The sequence below is a fragment of the Macaca thibetana genome, chromosome 1, assembly GCF_024542745.1.
Source record: "Macaca thibetana thibetana isolate TM-01 chromosome 1, ASM2454274v1, whole genome shotgun sequence".
Classification (NCBI taxonomy): domain Eukaryota; kingdom Metazoa; phylum Chordata; class Mammalia; order Primates; family Cercopithecidae; genus Macaca; species Macaca thibetana.
In genome coordinates this window covers 163,685,710-163,703,835 of record NC_065578.1, presented here as the reverse complement: position 1 = coordinate 163,703,835, position 18,126 = coordinate 163,685,710, and the positions used below count along the sequence as shown (strand labels likewise).

At 34.7% G+C, this 18,126-nt stretch overlaps 1 long non-coding RNA gene across 3 annotated transcripts in view; it reads right to left on the bottom strand.

The window, feature by feature from the left end:
• Positions 1-18,126, bottom strand: part of LOC126949680 (uncharacterized) — a 206,056-nt gene that overhangs the window by 25,118 nt on the left and 162,812 nt on the right. For all 3 annotated transcript variants that reach the window (XR_007723878.1, XR_007723880.1, XR_007723879.1), the window contains 2 exons: positions 17,110-17,252; positions 11,757-11,897 (listed from right to left, as the gene is read on the bottom strand). This is a non-coding gene — a long non-coding RNA (uncharacterized LOC126949680). The remainder of the gene's footprint in view (positions 1-11,756; positions 11,898-17,109; positions 17,253-18,126) is intronic.

Sequence of the window (18,126 nt, the reverse complement as noted above, 5' to 3'; positions counted from 1 at the left end):
TGTAGACATCGGTTTAGGCCAAAATAAAAAAAACTATCACTACGAACTCAAAAGCACAGGCAACAAAAACAAAAATAGACAAATGGGACTTAACTAAACTAAAAGTCTCCTTTTTGGCAAAAGAAATAATTAACAGAGTGAACAGACAGCTTAAGGAATTGGAGAAAATACTTGCAAATATTTCTGCTATACCTTCAATAGGGGACTAATATCCAGAATTTACAAAAAACTCAAATAACTCAAAAAAAAAACCCCAAAATAATCCCATTAAAAAGTGGGCTCAGGACATGAATAGACATTTTTCAGAAGAAGACAAATGGCCAATAAGCATATGAAAAGACTGCTCAATATTACTGATCATCAGAGATGTGCAAATTAAAACCACAATGCGATATTATCTTATACCAATGAGAATGGCTATTGTTAAAAAGGCTAAAAACAACAGATGCTGGTGAGGATGTGGAGAAAAAAGAATGTTTATCCACTAATGGTAGGAATGCAAATCAGTGCAACCCCTATGGAAAACAGAATGGCGATTTCTCAAAGACATACAAACAGAACTACCATATGATCCAGAATCCCTGGCACTAGGTATCTACTCAAAGGAAAGAAATCATTATATCAATAAGATACTTGCACTTATATGTTTATTGCAGCACTATTTACAATAGCAATGATATGGAATCAACCTAAGTGTCCATAAATGGAGGATTGGATAAGGAAAATGTGATATATATTAACAGTGAGAAACTACTCAGCCATAAAAAAAGAATAAAATAATGTCTTTTGCAGCAACATGGATGGAACTGGAGGCACTATTTTAAGTGAAACAACTCAGACACAGAAAGATGAATACCACATGTTCTAATTTACAAGTGGGAGCTAAATAAGGTGTATACATGGAAGCAGAGTGTGTAATGGTAGACAATGGAGACTCAGAGGGGTAAGCGGATAAGAAGGGAGTGGATGATAATAAGTTTCTTGGTGGGTGCAATGTGTGTTGTTCCTATAATGGATATACCAAAGGCCCTTACTTCATTCACCACAATGCAATATATCCATGTAACAAAACTGCATTTATACCCAACGAATATGTACAAGTTTTAAAAAGTAAAAGAAAAGATAAGCTCAGGGTCTTATACCAATGAGACCTGAGCTTCCTGGCCCCTGTAACAGATTATGGTGCTATTACATAGTAAAAACCCATCTGATAAGTTGTCCCATTTTCAAAGACAGTCTGCTAATTAAATCACTTTACTATGCAACAGCGTGTCTTTTAAGGTGTTTCCCTTGTTTTTGTATTATAAAATCATATCGTATTTTCAAAAAATTATCAACAAAATATTAACAAATTAAACAATTGTATAAACAGAATTATATAGCACGACCAAGAGAGACTTATTTCAGGTATGCGAGACTGCTTCAAAATTCAAAACTCAATTAATCACATCAACAGGCTAAAGAGAAAAATCATATGAGCCGATCAATAAATGCAGAAAAAGCATTTGAGAAAACACAACACTAATTCATGATTTAAAAAAAAAAAAAAAAAAAAAAAAAAAAATCAGCCAGTTAGGACTAGGGAACTTCCTCGACCTGATAGAGAATCTACAAAAAACCCTACAGCTAACCTCATACTTAATGGTAAGAAACTAAACGTCTTCCCCCTAAGTTTGAGAGCAAGGTAAGGGTGACCCCTCTCACCACTCCTGTTCAACACTGTACAAGAATTTCTAGCTAATGCAATGAGACAAGTAAAGGATACAAATAATACATATATTGGGAAGGAAAACATAAAGCTCTCTTTGCAGATAACATGATTGTCTATGAAGAGAATCCCAAAGAATAGAAAGTAAAAAGACTCCTGGAAAAAAATAAGCAATTATATGGGGGCTTCAGGATTTAAGGTTAATAAGCCAGAGTTAAATTCTTTCTTATATGGCAGCATTAAACAATTGAAATTTGAAACTAAAGTCACAATATTATTTACATTATATTATAAATTTAAAAAACTACTTAGGTCAAAATTTAACAATACATGTATAGCATTTATATAAAGAAAACTACAAAGCTCTGCTGAAAGAAATCAAACAAATTCTAATCAAATGAAGAGATATTTCATGTTCATTGGTAAGAAGACTCAATACTGTTAAGATGTTTATTTTTTCCAACTTGATCTGCAGGTTCAGTGAAATCGTAATCAAAATCTCACTGGTGGAAATCGATAAAATCATTATAAAATTTATATAGAAAGGCAGATAACCAGAGGGGCCAAAATAATGCTGAAGTAAAGTAAACTGAAGTGTTAACACTACCTGACTTCAAGACTTACTATAAAGCTAAAGTAACCAAGACACCATGGTATTGGCAAGAGAAGAAATAAATTTGTCAGTGGAACAGAATACAGAGCCTAGAAATAGTTGCCATTAACTGATTTTGGGCAAAAAAGCAAAAGAATTTTGATTCAGAAAGGATACTCTTTTCAACAAATCATGCTGGAACAACTGGACATCCACGTGCTAACACAAAATAAATCTATACATAGACTTTATATCTTTTAGAGAAATTAACTCAAAATAGATTATAGACCTAAATATAAAGAACAAAACTATAAACTTCTAGAGAATAACACAGGAGAAAATCTAAGTGACCTTTGATTTGGTTTTTAGATACAGCACCAATAGCACTATCCATGAAAGAAAAAATTGATAATTTGGTCTTTATTAAAGTTAAAAACAACTGATGTGCTAAAGACACTCTTAAGAGAATGAAAAGACAAGCCACAGAATGGGTTAAAATATTTGTAAGGCACATATATGATAAATAACTTGTATCCAAAATATACCAAAAAAAAATCTCTTAAGATTCAACAATTAAGAAAGCCAACAACACAATTTAAGAAATGGACAAACAAACTAAACAGGTTCCTCACCAAAGATGATGTACAGGTGCAAAATGTGCATAAGAAAAGATGCTCAACATCATATGCCTCAGGGGAACTGCAAGTTAAAACAACAATTGGGTATTACTACACACCTATTAGAATGGCTGAAATTTAAAAAAAAAAAAAACAACTGACAATGCTGGTGATGATGTGGAGCAACAAGTACTCTCATTCATTGCTGGTGGAAATACACAATAGTTACAACTTTAGAAGACTATTTGATAGCTTCTTAGAAAGGTAAATATAGTATTACTATATGATACAGCAATGGCACTCCTAGGTATTTATTCAACTGAGTCAAAGACTATGCCCACAAAAAAGCCTGCACATGTTTATAGAAGCTTTACTCATAATTGCCAAAGCCTGGAATTAACCAAGTGGTATTCCAAATGGCGAATGGATATCCAAACTGTGGCACCACTATACAGTGGGATATTATTCAGCAATAAAAGAAATGAGGTACTAGGCCATGAAAACACATTGAGGAATCTTAAAGACGTACTATCGGATGAACAAAGTCTTCTGAAAAAGGCTACATGTTCTGTGATTCCAACTAAATGGCATTCTGGAAAAAGCAAAACTGTAGAAAAGGTAAAAAAACAAAATCAGTGGTTTCCAGGGGCTTGAGGGAGGAGATGAGGAATGAATAGATGAAGCTCAGGGGGTGGATTTTTAGATCAGTGAAACGATCCTGAATGATGCTTTAATGGAGAACACATGACATTATACATATATTAAAATCCGAAGAATTGTACAGCACAGAATGAAAATGTAAATTATGAATTTTAGTTAATCACAATGTATCAATGTTGGGTCATTAGTTGTAATAGACATACCACATTAATGCATAATGTTAATAAAAGGAGAAATTATGTTGGGGGAGGCGAGCATATGGTAACTCTGAATTATCAATTTTTCTGTTAGTTAAAACTGTTCTAAAAAATGAAGTCTACTATAAATAAATAAGGTGACAAAATGCAGAAAAAAATATTCAGAAATAAAGACTAAATCTGAATGAAAACAAGAGCAAATAAACACAATATGTAACGTAAGAGAAATAGAAGGTAAAAATAAATACATAAAAACGAAAGAAAGAAAAGGTAGGAGAAATTGACAAATTAGATGCTAGTAAAGAAGCTTCAACATATGTAATAGAAGTCCTTGAAAAAGTAAAGCAATGCAATGAAACAGAACAATAGCAACAATAAAAATCTGTTGGCTGGGTGTGGTGGTTTATGCCTATAATCCTAGCACTTTGGGAGATCAAGGTGGGTGAATTGCTCGAGCCCAGGAGTTTTGAGACCAGCCTGGGCAACATGGTAAAACCCTGTCTCTACACAAAATATGCGCCCCGCCACCCAAAAATATTAGCTGGGTGTTGTGAAGCATGCCTGTAGTCCCAGCTGCTTGGGAGGTTGAGGTGGGAGAATCGCCTCAGCCTGGAGAGGACAAGCTGCAGTGAGCCATGATCACTGCACACCAGCCTGGGTGACAGAGTGAGATCTTGTCTCAAATAATAAATAAGTAAATCTTTCATTCAAAAAAAATGTTCCACACATAAAGTAAAGATTTCAAACTTCAAATTGAATGGATCTACCATGTTCTTGGAAAATGAACCCGGAACAAATAATACCAAGTGTGGCAGGCAGATGAACACCCCTATCTAAAGATGCCTGCACCCTCTTCCCCAGGATTGTGAATGTTACTTTGCATGGCAAAGGGAGTCTGCTATTGTGATTAAGGTTAAGGACCTTGAGATGAGGAGTTTATCCTATAATATCTGGGTGAACCTAATCATATGGATCCTTGTAGGAATGGAACCTTTCCTGGCTGTGGTCAGAGGGCAATGTGACTACTGAAAATGCACCAGTGGGAGATATGACAATGCTGGCTTTGAAGATGCATTAAGAGGTCCATAAGCCAAGGAATCTGGACAGCCTCTAGAAGCTGGAAAAGACAAGCAAACAAATTCCACCTTAGAGTTCCATAAAGGAATGTATCTTTACTGATTTATCCCAGTGAGACGCATTTTGGGCATCTGACCTAGAGAATTGTAAGATATAAATATGTCGTATTTTTAAGCCATTAAATTGGTGGTATTTTGTTATAGCAGTAATAGAAAAAACTAATATACCAAAAATAATGTAAGAAATAGTCAACTTTAAAGAAAAAATCGTTTGGTTATCCAAGCAAGAAAGGAAGTGAGATTGCAATTAGTGTTTTCAATGACATTGCTATTGAATGCCAGCAATGACAGAGCTGATGGAGAAACATTTTCAAGACACCAAAAGAAAAAAGTGTGAACTGAAGATTTAATATCCAGTTATTGACAAATTTTAACAATATGCAAGTTCATATGGAATACACTTAAATATTTCTTAAAGAATCTTCTAGAAAATGACCTTCAGAGGACAAAAATGACTAGGAAGACATTAACAAAAAGACTATTATGTCCTCAAAAACTGAAATTGTTAGTATGAGAGAAAGAAGATATATATGTAAAAATCTGAATTTAATTAGAAAGTATGAACATACAACATATTTTATCTGTAAAAAGCAAGAACATATACCTTGCTCTGCCTACAGAAAAATAAACAATTATGACCTAAACATAGTGACCAATCTAGGTGCAGTGTATGCAACTAATATCTAAAACCCAGGCTACAAGGTTTCCAAGTACACTTTCCAGAAATCCTTAGAAAAAATGAGCCCAAGGTCTGGGAAATAAAATGAGTAAGATGCCTCAAATATCTTGTAATACAAGATAACATGTATCTATCCAAAAATATTGAAATAGTTTTAAAAGATTCTAGGAACCAGATTGAAGTGGCTCTCACTGGCTAAAATCTCTTAATTTGATCATCAATGAAAATAATAGTTACAATATAATGAAACATATTTTTAAAGTTTACTTCCATGAGTTTATTATAATACAAAAAAGGCCTAATGGGTCATCAGCAAAATATGCTTGGAACTATACTCATTAATTTAAAACTAGGTAAATAGAATCAAACATTTATCCTGCCATTCCCATACTAATGTACCACTGGGTACTCTTAACAGTAGATCAGAGGATGTTTCACTATATAGTATTATACCAGCTAATAAGTGAAAAAGAAAAGATGGAATAGAATTTAAACATTTTGTTCTCCTAATGCATTACTTGATCTAAGCATATGGCATCGACGTCTGCTAACACCACAAAAAGAAAAAAATCAGACATTTTGCCTTCTGATAGAACAATACCCATTTATCAAACTGTCTTAGAAAAAAAAACTGAACCCAAAACTGATCAGTCTCTCAAGAGCAAAAGGAAAACACACACGTGCACACACAAAAGCCAAAACTGATCAAAACTCTAGATCCAACTAGAGGACATACAGAAGACAAAGGAATCTGTCCAAGTACATGAAAACAACTTGTTTCTCTTCAATGACAATAACAAAAGCAAGAAAGCAAAGAGTGGAAAAGGGGGAGGTAGAAAAAGAAACTAAAGACTTAAAGGAATTTTTTAAATGAATTGGCATATATGTATCTGATTCAAGCTATAAATCTGTTTATAGGATTTATGAGAAAATGGATAGTTTGCATAATTACTGAATATTTGATAATATTTTTAAAATGTTCAGTTTTTCAGTAAGGTATTTATATTTTCATTACGTTAATTAACAAGTGAGTTCTTTTAAAGTTATGTACTAAAATATGGAGATAAAAAACATGATATCTAGAATTAGCCTCAAAATTCTATAGCTTGGAAGAAAGTGAATGTATACAGTCAATGGAGTATACAGCATAACATGACTTGACAATTATTGAAGTTGTGTAGCAGATTCAAAGGGATTTCATTTTATTGTTCTATGTTGGTATATATTTGAAATTCTCAACAATAAAATGTTAAAAAAAAAAAAAGACAGTGTTTTCCTTTCTCTGGCCTTCTGATGGCTAGTCTGTTCTTTTCTTCGAGATTACAACAAGTGTTACTGGAATAACAACATCAAGCACTTTAAGTTCTCTAGGTAGTTTGAATATAGTGCTTAAAGAATTGGTGGCTTGAATACATGTAAAGCAACTCAGTTTCCTCGTAGCTATGTTTCCTCCATCTTTTCCAGAATCTTATAAAGATCTTATAAAGAATCTTATAAAGATGATAAAGACAGAGGATTGGAGCAGGAATTAGTTTAGCCTTGGCAAAAAATGAAAGGGAAGAGAGTTGCTGCAACCAACATCACTTTAGGAATTCCTCCTGTAGGACTAGAGAGCCTCAAATCCAAATTCGAAGTATATAGGGTTGATTTTCAAATACCAACACTTATTATTTAGGCCAGAAGAGAAGCTACAGTTGGACATTGCAAATATTGTAGATTTGAAGTCCTCAGTAGATGAGTTCATTACTTTGTTAATGGGAGAACATCATTTCTTTTAATAGTAAGTTAAAAAACTTACAATGCTTACTTCTATAATTTTCACTGATATTACCTCACAAAAATTTTAAAGGACATTCATTTGATGTTTTCTACCTACTACCCAATCTTTGTGAATAATATTGAATATGTGAGCTTTGTGAAGAGAGAAATGCTAAAATGTATTAAAAGTTATATTCCATTATTCCTAACTTGAAATTAAGAGTTCACACTACGAAACTATTTGGATTTCTTGTTTCCCCCCTTATAGCATAGCAGTAGCATATACTCAGCTACGGGATAATATTGGCAAGCACAGCAATGAACGTTTCACTGGAAACCCCAAACACCGAATGCTTTATCTTTCTTTCTTTTCTTTCTTCTTTTTTTTCTCCTTCAGAAATTCCCTATCATATAAGATATATAATGCCATTTGTGCCAGAGTGCTTTGCATAATAATGGTTTCCTTCAGTTTTTCAGGCCTACATAGAAGTATCCCAAAGAGAACTATGCAGTAACATCAACCACAAAAAAGAAAATTGCCCGTTTTTCACTGAAACTGCTCTTATTCTTTTTCTAAATTTTTTAACAATTTTATTTTTAAATGTAAATGCTTATAAGAGTTCAGAAAAGATATCCAGTTATTAACATTTCAGGTATAATTATTATCTTTCTAATCCCCACCTTCTGCATGGAACAGCCTCCTTTAGAAGAAGTATTATTACCTCCCTACTTGTGTGGGCCCTCAGACATCTTCAAATAAGCATCTGTAGGTGGGACTCTCTGATTATAAAGGCAGAGTGAAATTAATGTTATTAATGTACAAAGGTGTGAAGTATGAACTTCAACTGGCTTTCCCTAAAGAACTCTGCTGATTATGTGTTTGAAGCTACAGAAGATCTGTCTAAAACATCGCTGTTGAAGCCTTTTACTAGCTCTTGTGCTAATAAGTGAAGTAAGTCTGTGGCTTTTCTATAATGTGGAGTCAAAGTGCTGACAAGCAGCTTATCAGCGCTAATGATAACTGCTGTATTTCAGCAGCCAGGATCAGAAGATGCATTTCACATTTGCATTTTTTATTTTATTTTTTAATTTTTTTCAGAATTGAACACTTAAGAAATCAGTAGAATGTTGCCAGGAGCCTTGCTTGCAAGCTGCTGCCTTTAAGAATTTTTGCAATCCCTGAAAGAGTAACCAGAATACATTCATTTTCTTATGGATTTTTTAGTTCAGGATAAGGACAGAATTTTAAGGTGCTCCCACTCCCGGGGGGCTGTTAAACACTTCTATTATTCTAATCATCTTCTGTATATCTGAAATCTCTCAAGATCGTTGCTCCTTTTATGAAGCACTTCAAAAGGTGCAGCTTTTAGGGTGCTGATCTAAAGCTACACTTGATGTTGACAAGGGGGGTGCTGAGTTACAATTCTAAGAACTCCTCTTGATCCTCCAGCTTATAACAGCCTTGCTACATTTAGAAATCTTGATTGTTGAACTACCTTCAACCCACCTAATTGGTCCCAATCATTCATTTCTTATTCATTCACTCATTTACTTTATGGGTCAGTTGAAAAAATATTTACTGAGCATCTACTACATGCTGTAATTATTGTATTACATGCTGGTCTTGTAAGAAAGAGTAAGATAATCCTGAAGGAACGCATAACCTAGGGAGGATATCAAAACACAAAAGCTTTGATAAAGCACTTTTGGCAGTCAGAAAAAGAATAAAGAATGCTCCTTGTGCAGTGAGGAAGGTGTCACAAAGAAGGTAATGATTACCCTGGACCTTAAAGGATAAGGACTCTATAAAAAGGAATATTGGTACATTTTTATAGTGCATTCTTTAGAGTGCCAATGAGGCCTCTTCCTTGCCCCCTGCAAAGAGAAAAAAAAAATCATGATTATAAGCTAGTAACAGGGCTTTGATCTTTAGTGTCAAGAAATTCTATCTTCAGAAAGTCTCTGTTAAAATGTGAAAGAAGTTTGCTCATTAACTGTTTTATAGGACTCTCCTGTTACATCCCATGACTGGTATGAAGTTCAAATGAAAAGATCAAATTCTTTGTAAATTGTAAAGTGCAATGCAAACATCAGTGATTTGTGATGTTGCTTGTATTATAGTAATAACATCATTAATCAGGATTATTTTATCAATGTTCTAGACTTTAGCAATACAACATGGAGAAAATTTAAACATAGAACTGGTTTAAAAAATTGTTTATGTAATATCATGGTGGATACTTCCAAAAAGGCTTATTAGGGAAAAAATAGGCTTGGAGCTTGGCATAAAGAAAAATTGCTTTGTGCTACTAGAGAGACAAAATAAAAAATAGACCAGATTATCTCATTTTGTTTAGAAATTAAAATGACTTCTGACTAGTTGTCACACACTGAAATCAGGGGCTCCCATTTCACATGTTTACATCAGCCATGCTACCTTGTTTCAATGAGATTGGATTTATTCTTCATCTTCTCAACCTACCTGTCAGTTACCAAGCAAGAAATTTTTCTGTGGCTAGCTTAAACCTATACTGGGGTGCCAAAAAACCAGAGACACCAAAAGTATTTCTGAAGGAATAGATTTGCAATTTTAATTAGAAGCATCAAAGTAATCATTAAAAAAAAATCAATACTCTATTGCACAATTTTAGTCTTCTTTTTTTAATTTAGAATTGTTTTAAATCAGATATAGAGAAGAGTACCAGAAGGTTCTCAGTGTTTAAGGCCCTCTAAAGGGCTTAACAGGATCCCACTTGGAATTTTAAAATCATCTTTATAATTTTCCTGCAATCCTAAATGACTGAAAGGAGTAGCAACATGATCTCCTAAACTGAGCGCAAGCCTGAACATCAAGGTCTCTGAGTACCGTCTCCCTGCAAACTGAAAAATGGGCAAATGGTGCTGGACTAATACAAAAGGATCTTCTCAAACCAGGTTATATTATTGGGTGCAGTCTGAAAGCAGCTAGCACTAGCAGCAAGCTTTCCACTCAAGCTGTTAATGTTTCCTAAGAAAATTCCTCACATTTAAAAAGTGTCTAGCTCCAAGCCTTCCTGTCGCTCCCATGCTACACACAAGAGTAGAAAGGTGGTCTTACAGTTTGATTTGCATAGCCAGATTATGTAAAAATGGTCCTTAGTATCTCTCTCCTGGTCTGAAATTGTTTCTGATCAAGTTACCAGTGCATTAGACAATACAGCCTTCCATCCATCAGGAACATGTGTAACCACAGGTGAGGTGACAGGTCTCCCTTCAACAAATACATCCTCCACAAGCACATCTGCACATGTTAGTTAACCAGAATTGGCTTATTTGCAAATCTCACTGAAGAAATGACTATGGTGTTTGATATCAGTGTGGTGATGTGGTTTCAAAGCACACACTCGGGCAAAACAGAACAGGAACTTCAAAATAAGAAAGTTTTTTCTTACATGTGTAAATGCATTATTCACTGCAGCATTTTTTAAGATCCCCCTTTCCTCCCACATCTTTCTTTTGCATCCATGAAGGCTCCTTACCTTCACTGTCAAAATCCTCCCAATGCTGGCCACTGACTCTCTCCTTTCTAAATATCACCCTTTTCTTCTACTCACCGCCATTGGGAGTCCTCTGTTGGCTCCCCCCTTAATTTTAATACTGCATCTCAAAGCCCAACATGAAAAAATTGGTATGGAAACAGCAGACCCCACCTTAGATGGAGTAGAGCGGAAGCACCAAGTAGAAAAATCTAAACATTTTGTGTTTTTGACAAAAAAAAAAAAAAAAATTATCCTTTGTGCTAGCCTAGTTGTCATCTCAGAAAGCTTAGGCTCTTAAGTAAATAGGAAACAATAGGAAAGTTTTATTGGGGTAGAGGTGATACTGAGAATATGTGGCACCACCCAGGAAGATACCCCCTGTAGAGTCACAGCCATGAGATCTTCCATGGATTCAGAGCCTACAATGTGTCAGGGAGTTTTACATATATTATTTTATTTTTTCCACAGTGCAATATGGTGGGATAGATTTTATTTTTTTATTTTATAGATGAAGAAATGTGGGAAACTGAGGTAGGCTAAATAATTTCCCAGCTATTTGTAACAGAGGCAACATGAAAGCTCAATGCTTGTAGCTCGCAAACCAGTGACATTATTACCCTAAAGTCGCAGTATTTCCACAGTGGGAGGACTGCCCCTCATAGCCGGGAGATAGCATTAGATGCTATCGTAGCTCCTTAATAGAAACATTGCCAAAGACAGCCTTCACCCACCTCCTCTTAATGTTAGGCCTGGCCCAGCATTTCCACAGATTCTAAGACTATGCTGGCATCAACCACCTTGGCCTGCCCTCTCCCCATCTCATAACAATCTTGTGTCTTACTTAAATGTGGGTCACAAAGGGAAATAGCCATCAGGATGGCAACTACTCACTCCAGCTTTGGGGTAGTTGATGCTAAGTGAAAGAAAGCAATCTTTCTCTTCCTGCCTTGCTCCCTTCCTTCAGATTCAGATGCGAAGGTTCACAATTCTTAGGAGTTAAGGGGGTTAAATCTTCATTGGCCATTCTTTGAGCTTTAAAACAAAACCAATAAAAAAGCTCTGTAAGCCCTAACACCTTTTATATATTTTGTAGTTAAAAGAGAAGAAAGAGAATAATGTGCCCCTAGCAAGACATATATGTATGCCTTCCCACTTCAACCTATTACATTTTCATTCTAATCCTATTTTCTCTATACAGCCTGCCAGCAATATTCTTAATTAGGGGTCACTATTTCTTTCTTTTTAAAATAAGAAATAGTATAAAACCTCCCATTTTCCACTTTTATGGAAGGGACATAGAAACACATTAGTTAAAGGCATTCCGTTTGCATTCTGTTTTTCCTACCAAAGTGATCCTTATAAAATCCAGTTCACCGTATAATTAATGACCTTTTCTCATGCTTTAGGGCATAAGCTGATTACCAGTCTGGGTCAGAGAAAACATTTCCCGGGTGTAGAATTGCACAATTAAATGTGTTGTGAGGAATCTGTGCTTTCCTTTGATGCTTTGGTCTTTGCCACGGTAGGGGGCAGGATGCTGGGCTAGATGGGCAGTTGCTGTGTTACAGTGTGCCACATCCTCTGCTTCTCCAAACACACTGGAAAACGACCTAAGACCACCTGAAACACTTATCACACGAGCTCTTTTCTGATGCTCCCACAAGAGAAGCAGATGTCTGCAAGTGAAGAGTCAGGATGCAGCCAACCGAAACAAGTTTTAACATTATGTGAAAGTTGATCTTTCTGGGGGAGGGGGAAGAAGTAAAGAACCCCTCCTGAAGCTCAGAAGTTGTTGATGTATCATTTTTTGTATAAATTAAAACTTGTGTTTCTGTTTTAAATTTAAGCAAAGGGAAATCATGTGTTCCCTGAAACAGAAAAGCTACAAAATCATTATGTTATATAGGGAATTAAAATATTAAAGTGGATAAGACTTGCGATATCTATAAACCAGCCAAAATTTTCTAAAGCAGTGCTATGCATATAATTTTTCTGGAAGATGGAAATGTTCTGTGTCTTTGCTGTTCAATATGGTAGCCACTGGCCGGGTGTTATCAGTCTTTTGAGACACAGCTAGTATGACTAAGGAACTAAAATTTAAACCAAATTTAATTTAATCCATGTATTTAATTACATTGTGATTTAAACTTCAATATACTGGTTTAACTAAAGTTCAATAAAATGTTTTATAGTTCTGATGCTTCAATTAACAGTAAAGAACCATCTCTCTTTGTCCATTAGCTTTCTCACTTACAAGTAGGCATAGTTTTAAAAACGCTACCTTATTAAAAGGGAAACCCTTCTATTTGTTCTAATTCATTAATGTAGGCTTAAAATGTACTGTATATCTTCCACATTCTTTTTAAATCTTTATATTTTATTTTATTCTTTTTATCTTTTTACATATCTTTATAATATATTCTTATATATTTTTAATCTTTACATTATATATTTAGTATCTTTTTATTGTCTTTTTATATCTTTATATTCTTTTTATATCTGCCAAAAGTAAAGAGAAATAACCAAAAGAGAGATACCTTTTAAAAATTTCTCTAGTTTACGTAATCCTAAAAGTTCTTAAAGGAAGAAACAAAATATTACTATATACATTTAATGTTTCAATAGTGCAGGTTTATTAGGTGTGACTATCTTTAAAGATGTAAACTATTTTCAACCATCTAGTCAGTTCTCCCTACAAATGTTTTAAAGGATTTTTGACACTGTTGAATAATGATTATGAAACCCGAGAAAGACTGAAACATTCCAACAAGCAGGGAGTTACTATTTTACAATTTGTGAAATACATATTATGGTATACAGTTTATAGATTTTTTTCAAAAGCAGTCAAAAATGGTCAAACTCAACCAAGTGTACTGAACACATAATGTTTCCCCAGCAAAAACAATAAGCAACTACAATAGAGGTCTTTCTGACTGATAAATAGTTTAGGCTAAAACGGAAAAAGAAAAAAATCTAAATTATTTTTAATAACTCTGTACTGAAGGAATTTTTGACAGTCAACATAATCAAAATTACTTGCATATGTTGACATAACTTAAAAGAATTGAGAGTTCTCAACTTTATCCAATCCCATATCTTAAATGATCATCTACTTGAGAAAGCAGGAACACATTTTGCTATTTTACTAATTATTGCTCTTGGTTTTCCAAAGCTTGCCATGTCATCAGCATTCAAGTGCTAATTATCTAAAACTAGAAGTTTGTCAAATATATTCTTGCTGTTATGTTAATCTAATATTTTGGTTACACTTTTCTTTTGAAGAATAGATTTTAAAGGCAAAATTTTACCCCAAAGTTAAAAAATATGTAAAGAATTGCCAAGTCAGAGATGAAAGTTTCTGTAGTCAACTCTAAATAAGTTACAAAGAAAAATTAATTTCATTTATCAAAATACTTATCACTATAATACATTGTATTTACTTCTCTAATGTAATTAAATTTCTATAATTATCTTGATATACATTGAAAAATATAGAAGACAAAATAGTTATGATTTCCAGAAGTTTATAATTTATAATACCTGCTTTTCATTAAAAAAATCATAACAGTAATTAAATGAATTATTTTAAGACAAGATGCCAATACTTTTTGCCACAAATATTCCACTCACTGGTCCAATAACATTATCTTCATCCAAGGACATGGTGAAAACTATGAGTCCCCAGTCTCTTATTTGGAACTCTCAGAACCAAATGTTTTGTATTGTTTTTCATTTTTTAGAGATAAGAGTCTCACTCTGTCACCCAGGCCGGACTGCGGTGGCACAAGCATAACTCACTGTGGCCTCACAATCCTGGGCTCAAGTGATCCTCCTGCTTCAGCCTTACAAATAGCTAGTATTGTACAAGCATGCACCACCATGCCTAGCTACTGTATTAATTTTTTTGTAGAAATGAGTTCTTACTCAGGCTGGTCTTGAACTCCTGGTGTGATTTTCCCATCTCTGCCTCCCAAAGCACAGGAATTATAGGCATGAGCCACCATGCCCTGCCAGGACTGACTGTTTTCAAAATTTAAAATGTTTCTAGGTCAGGCATGGTGGTTCATGCCTGTAATCCCAGTATTTTTGGAGGCTGAGGTGCGTGGATTACTTGAAGTCAGGAGTTTGAGATCAGCCTGGCCAACATGGTGAAATTTTGTCTACAAAATTACAAAAATTAGCCGGGCTTGGTGGAGGGCACCTTTAATCCCAGCTGCTTGGGAGGCTGAGGCAGGAGAATGACTTGAACCTGGGAGGCAGAGTTTGCAGAAAGTAAAACAATAATATATGATGTAAAACCTACAGAGGGTTCTGGTGCAATATCTTGTAATTAAGCATACTAATATTTTTGCAGTGTAACATCTGAATATTGATAATAAGCGGCCTAAAGACTAGCCACATACAATTTCGGATCAGCATGCACTGCTAAGTGCATTTACTCAAATTTACCTTAAAATGTTCGGTTTTCAATTAAAAGACAATTCACAGACTATAGGGAAACAATATTTGAAATACATGTATCTGACAAAGGGCTCATTTCTAAAATGTAAAAGAACTCTAACAAATCAATAATTTTAAAAATGGGCAAAAAAGAAAGCGAAGCCATTTCACAAAACAGAATATACAAATGGCCAGTGAGCAAATATAAAAGCACTCAACATCATTAATCATCAGTAAACACAAATTAAAACCATGATGTGACACTATTTCACATCCATTAGAAGGCCCAAAGTCTGAAAGATCAAGACCGACCATGCTAAATGTTGATGAAGATGAGTGATCAGAACACTCATACTCTGCTGGTGAGAGTACAAAATGGCATAACTACTTCAGAGATTTTGCACTTCCTTATTAATCTAAATATCTACTCTATGACCCAGTAATTTCATTCCTCGATATGTACCCAAGAAAAATAAAAATATATACCGATCAAAAGACTTAAAAGCTCAAAACTTTTTTGAATGAAAGAATTCAGACATAGAAATGAACATGCTATATGACTGTTTACATGAAATCTAAGAACAGGTAAAACTAATCTCTGATGATAGTAATCAGAAGGTGATTCCTGGGAGGATTGTAGAAAAAAGGGTAATTTAAGGAAACTATGAGGTGATGAAAATGGTTTATATCTTATTTTGAGTGGGAAATAACACAGGTGTATACAGTTGTCAAAGCTCATCTAACTGAACACTTGGGATCTGGTATTTTACATAAATTCTACCTCAATCTTTTTAAAAATCTATTTTCAGAGTTGTTTTTTCACTTTGGAATTGCAGGTCAAGGACTGTGGACCTGTATTAAATGCTTGCTTTTTGACAACTCTTACCTCCAATGGAAGCAGTTAAATACATTCGGCAGCACAGAGGAATTCTGCTGTTAAGGACTGTTGGCCTGAGGATTCAAATCTTAATGATCGTTTAATTTTTCACAGAAAAATCTAACACAGTCTGGTTTGATAAACCAAGGAGGATTACTTCAAAGATAGAAAATTCAATTTTGCATTAAAAGCTCAAAGTACACCACAGGTTAATAAACCTAGTAGATAATATTTACATCTTAAAGAAAAAACTCCAAATCTTTTCTAACCACCGCATCCCCAAATTGTGTCTTGTTAATTTTCCAGCTGATGGGGAGAGTAAAACAGAGAGATGAGACTTCACTTGTCTCTACTCATTGTTGAGGGGTCCCCAGAAGGGGCACCTGCTATTTATTTACTCCTATCAGGTTTCAACATTCCAATCACATAGCAATGCTAGGACTTGAAGTTCCTTTCAGATTATATTCCATATTGTACAATAAACACAGCTTCAACAGGAAAATTCCCTCCAGTTGCCAGGTAGAGCACTGGCTACGATTAAGAATCTTTGGGGAAAGACCTGATGAAGACTTCCTAACCAGATGCTGCTCTCTTCATTTAAATGTTGGCTTTAAAAAGGATGAAGCATTCGAAAAGCTAGGATTATCTTTTACGTGATCGTTGATGGCACAAAAAACTCCAACATTTGCACCTCTGCCTGCTTCTAATCTAGGGAAAATTCAAAACAACTAATATTAAATCTTCAAATTGTGTTATATCTTCCCTCAATTAAAGTTTATTGAGAAAACTCTCCATGTTTGCTTTGTATTGTTGTCTTTATTTGGTTGTGATCTACTGGGTGAATGGTAGAAAGCAAACAAAACTATGCACTTGTGGAAAAAACATATTACAAATTATGTTAATTACACAAGTCTTAAGACAACTTACTGTTTTTTCCTATAAGAGGCGGTGTGGAATAGAAGAAATGACACAAGTTTGGTAGCATGCCAACATGGATCGAAGCAGCCATCTTTCCTAGCCATGGAACCATGGACACTTTCTTGCTACTATTTAAGTCCTAGTTTCCTCATCTGTAAAGTGAGGATGATAATATTAATAATTACTTCAGTAACCACTACAAAGAGTTGCTGAAAGAATTAATGGAGATAATATTTGTAAATGTCTAGTAGAGCAGTCCCATATTTAACTTCTCTAGAAAATTACTGAGCACATTATTTCCATTTGCTTCAAATTTTCTATCTGTAAAATGAGGGTAATGGAACCTTCCTGACAGGGTAAAATTAACATGTGTAAAACACTTAACTACTGGCCAATAAAAAGATGCTAATATTAGTACCGATTCTCTCCATTCCTCCCATTTATGATACAAACATTCTGATGTTAGCTCTTGCCGCTTCACTATTGTTGTGAATCTTTACCCATCATTGAGAATTAAGCTCCAGAAATGCTCAAGGTTTGAATCAGTATTGCACTGACTGGCCCCTTAGTCTTCAGAACACAGGAACATGATAATAAAGCTGTTTGATTCAAGAAGGTCAGGGCATAACCAAAATGCAGCAAGGTCTCTACAGGAAAGAGTATTTTTTTCCAGGAGAGGGTGGGGAAAGGATGAGGGCTGGGGAGGATCCTGAGAGTAAGGGATCACCTTAACTAGAAGAGAGTCACAGCACTTCTCTGGAGCAGAACTGCCTTTTCCTGATCCCCAATGCCTGCGAGAGTCCTTGGTACATACTATGTGTTCAAGTAATATAAGCTGAACTAAGTATCTTGTTCAAACTTCCCTGATCTGGAAAGAGCTTCCCTGAATCTCCCCAAAAGGCCTAAACGTGCCTAAACACCAGTATATTTAGTGATTTGCATTAAGACTCTTAAAGGTATACATACACATTAATCAAGTAATTCTGCTTCTCATAATATACTCTAAGGAGAAAATCAGTTGTGAAT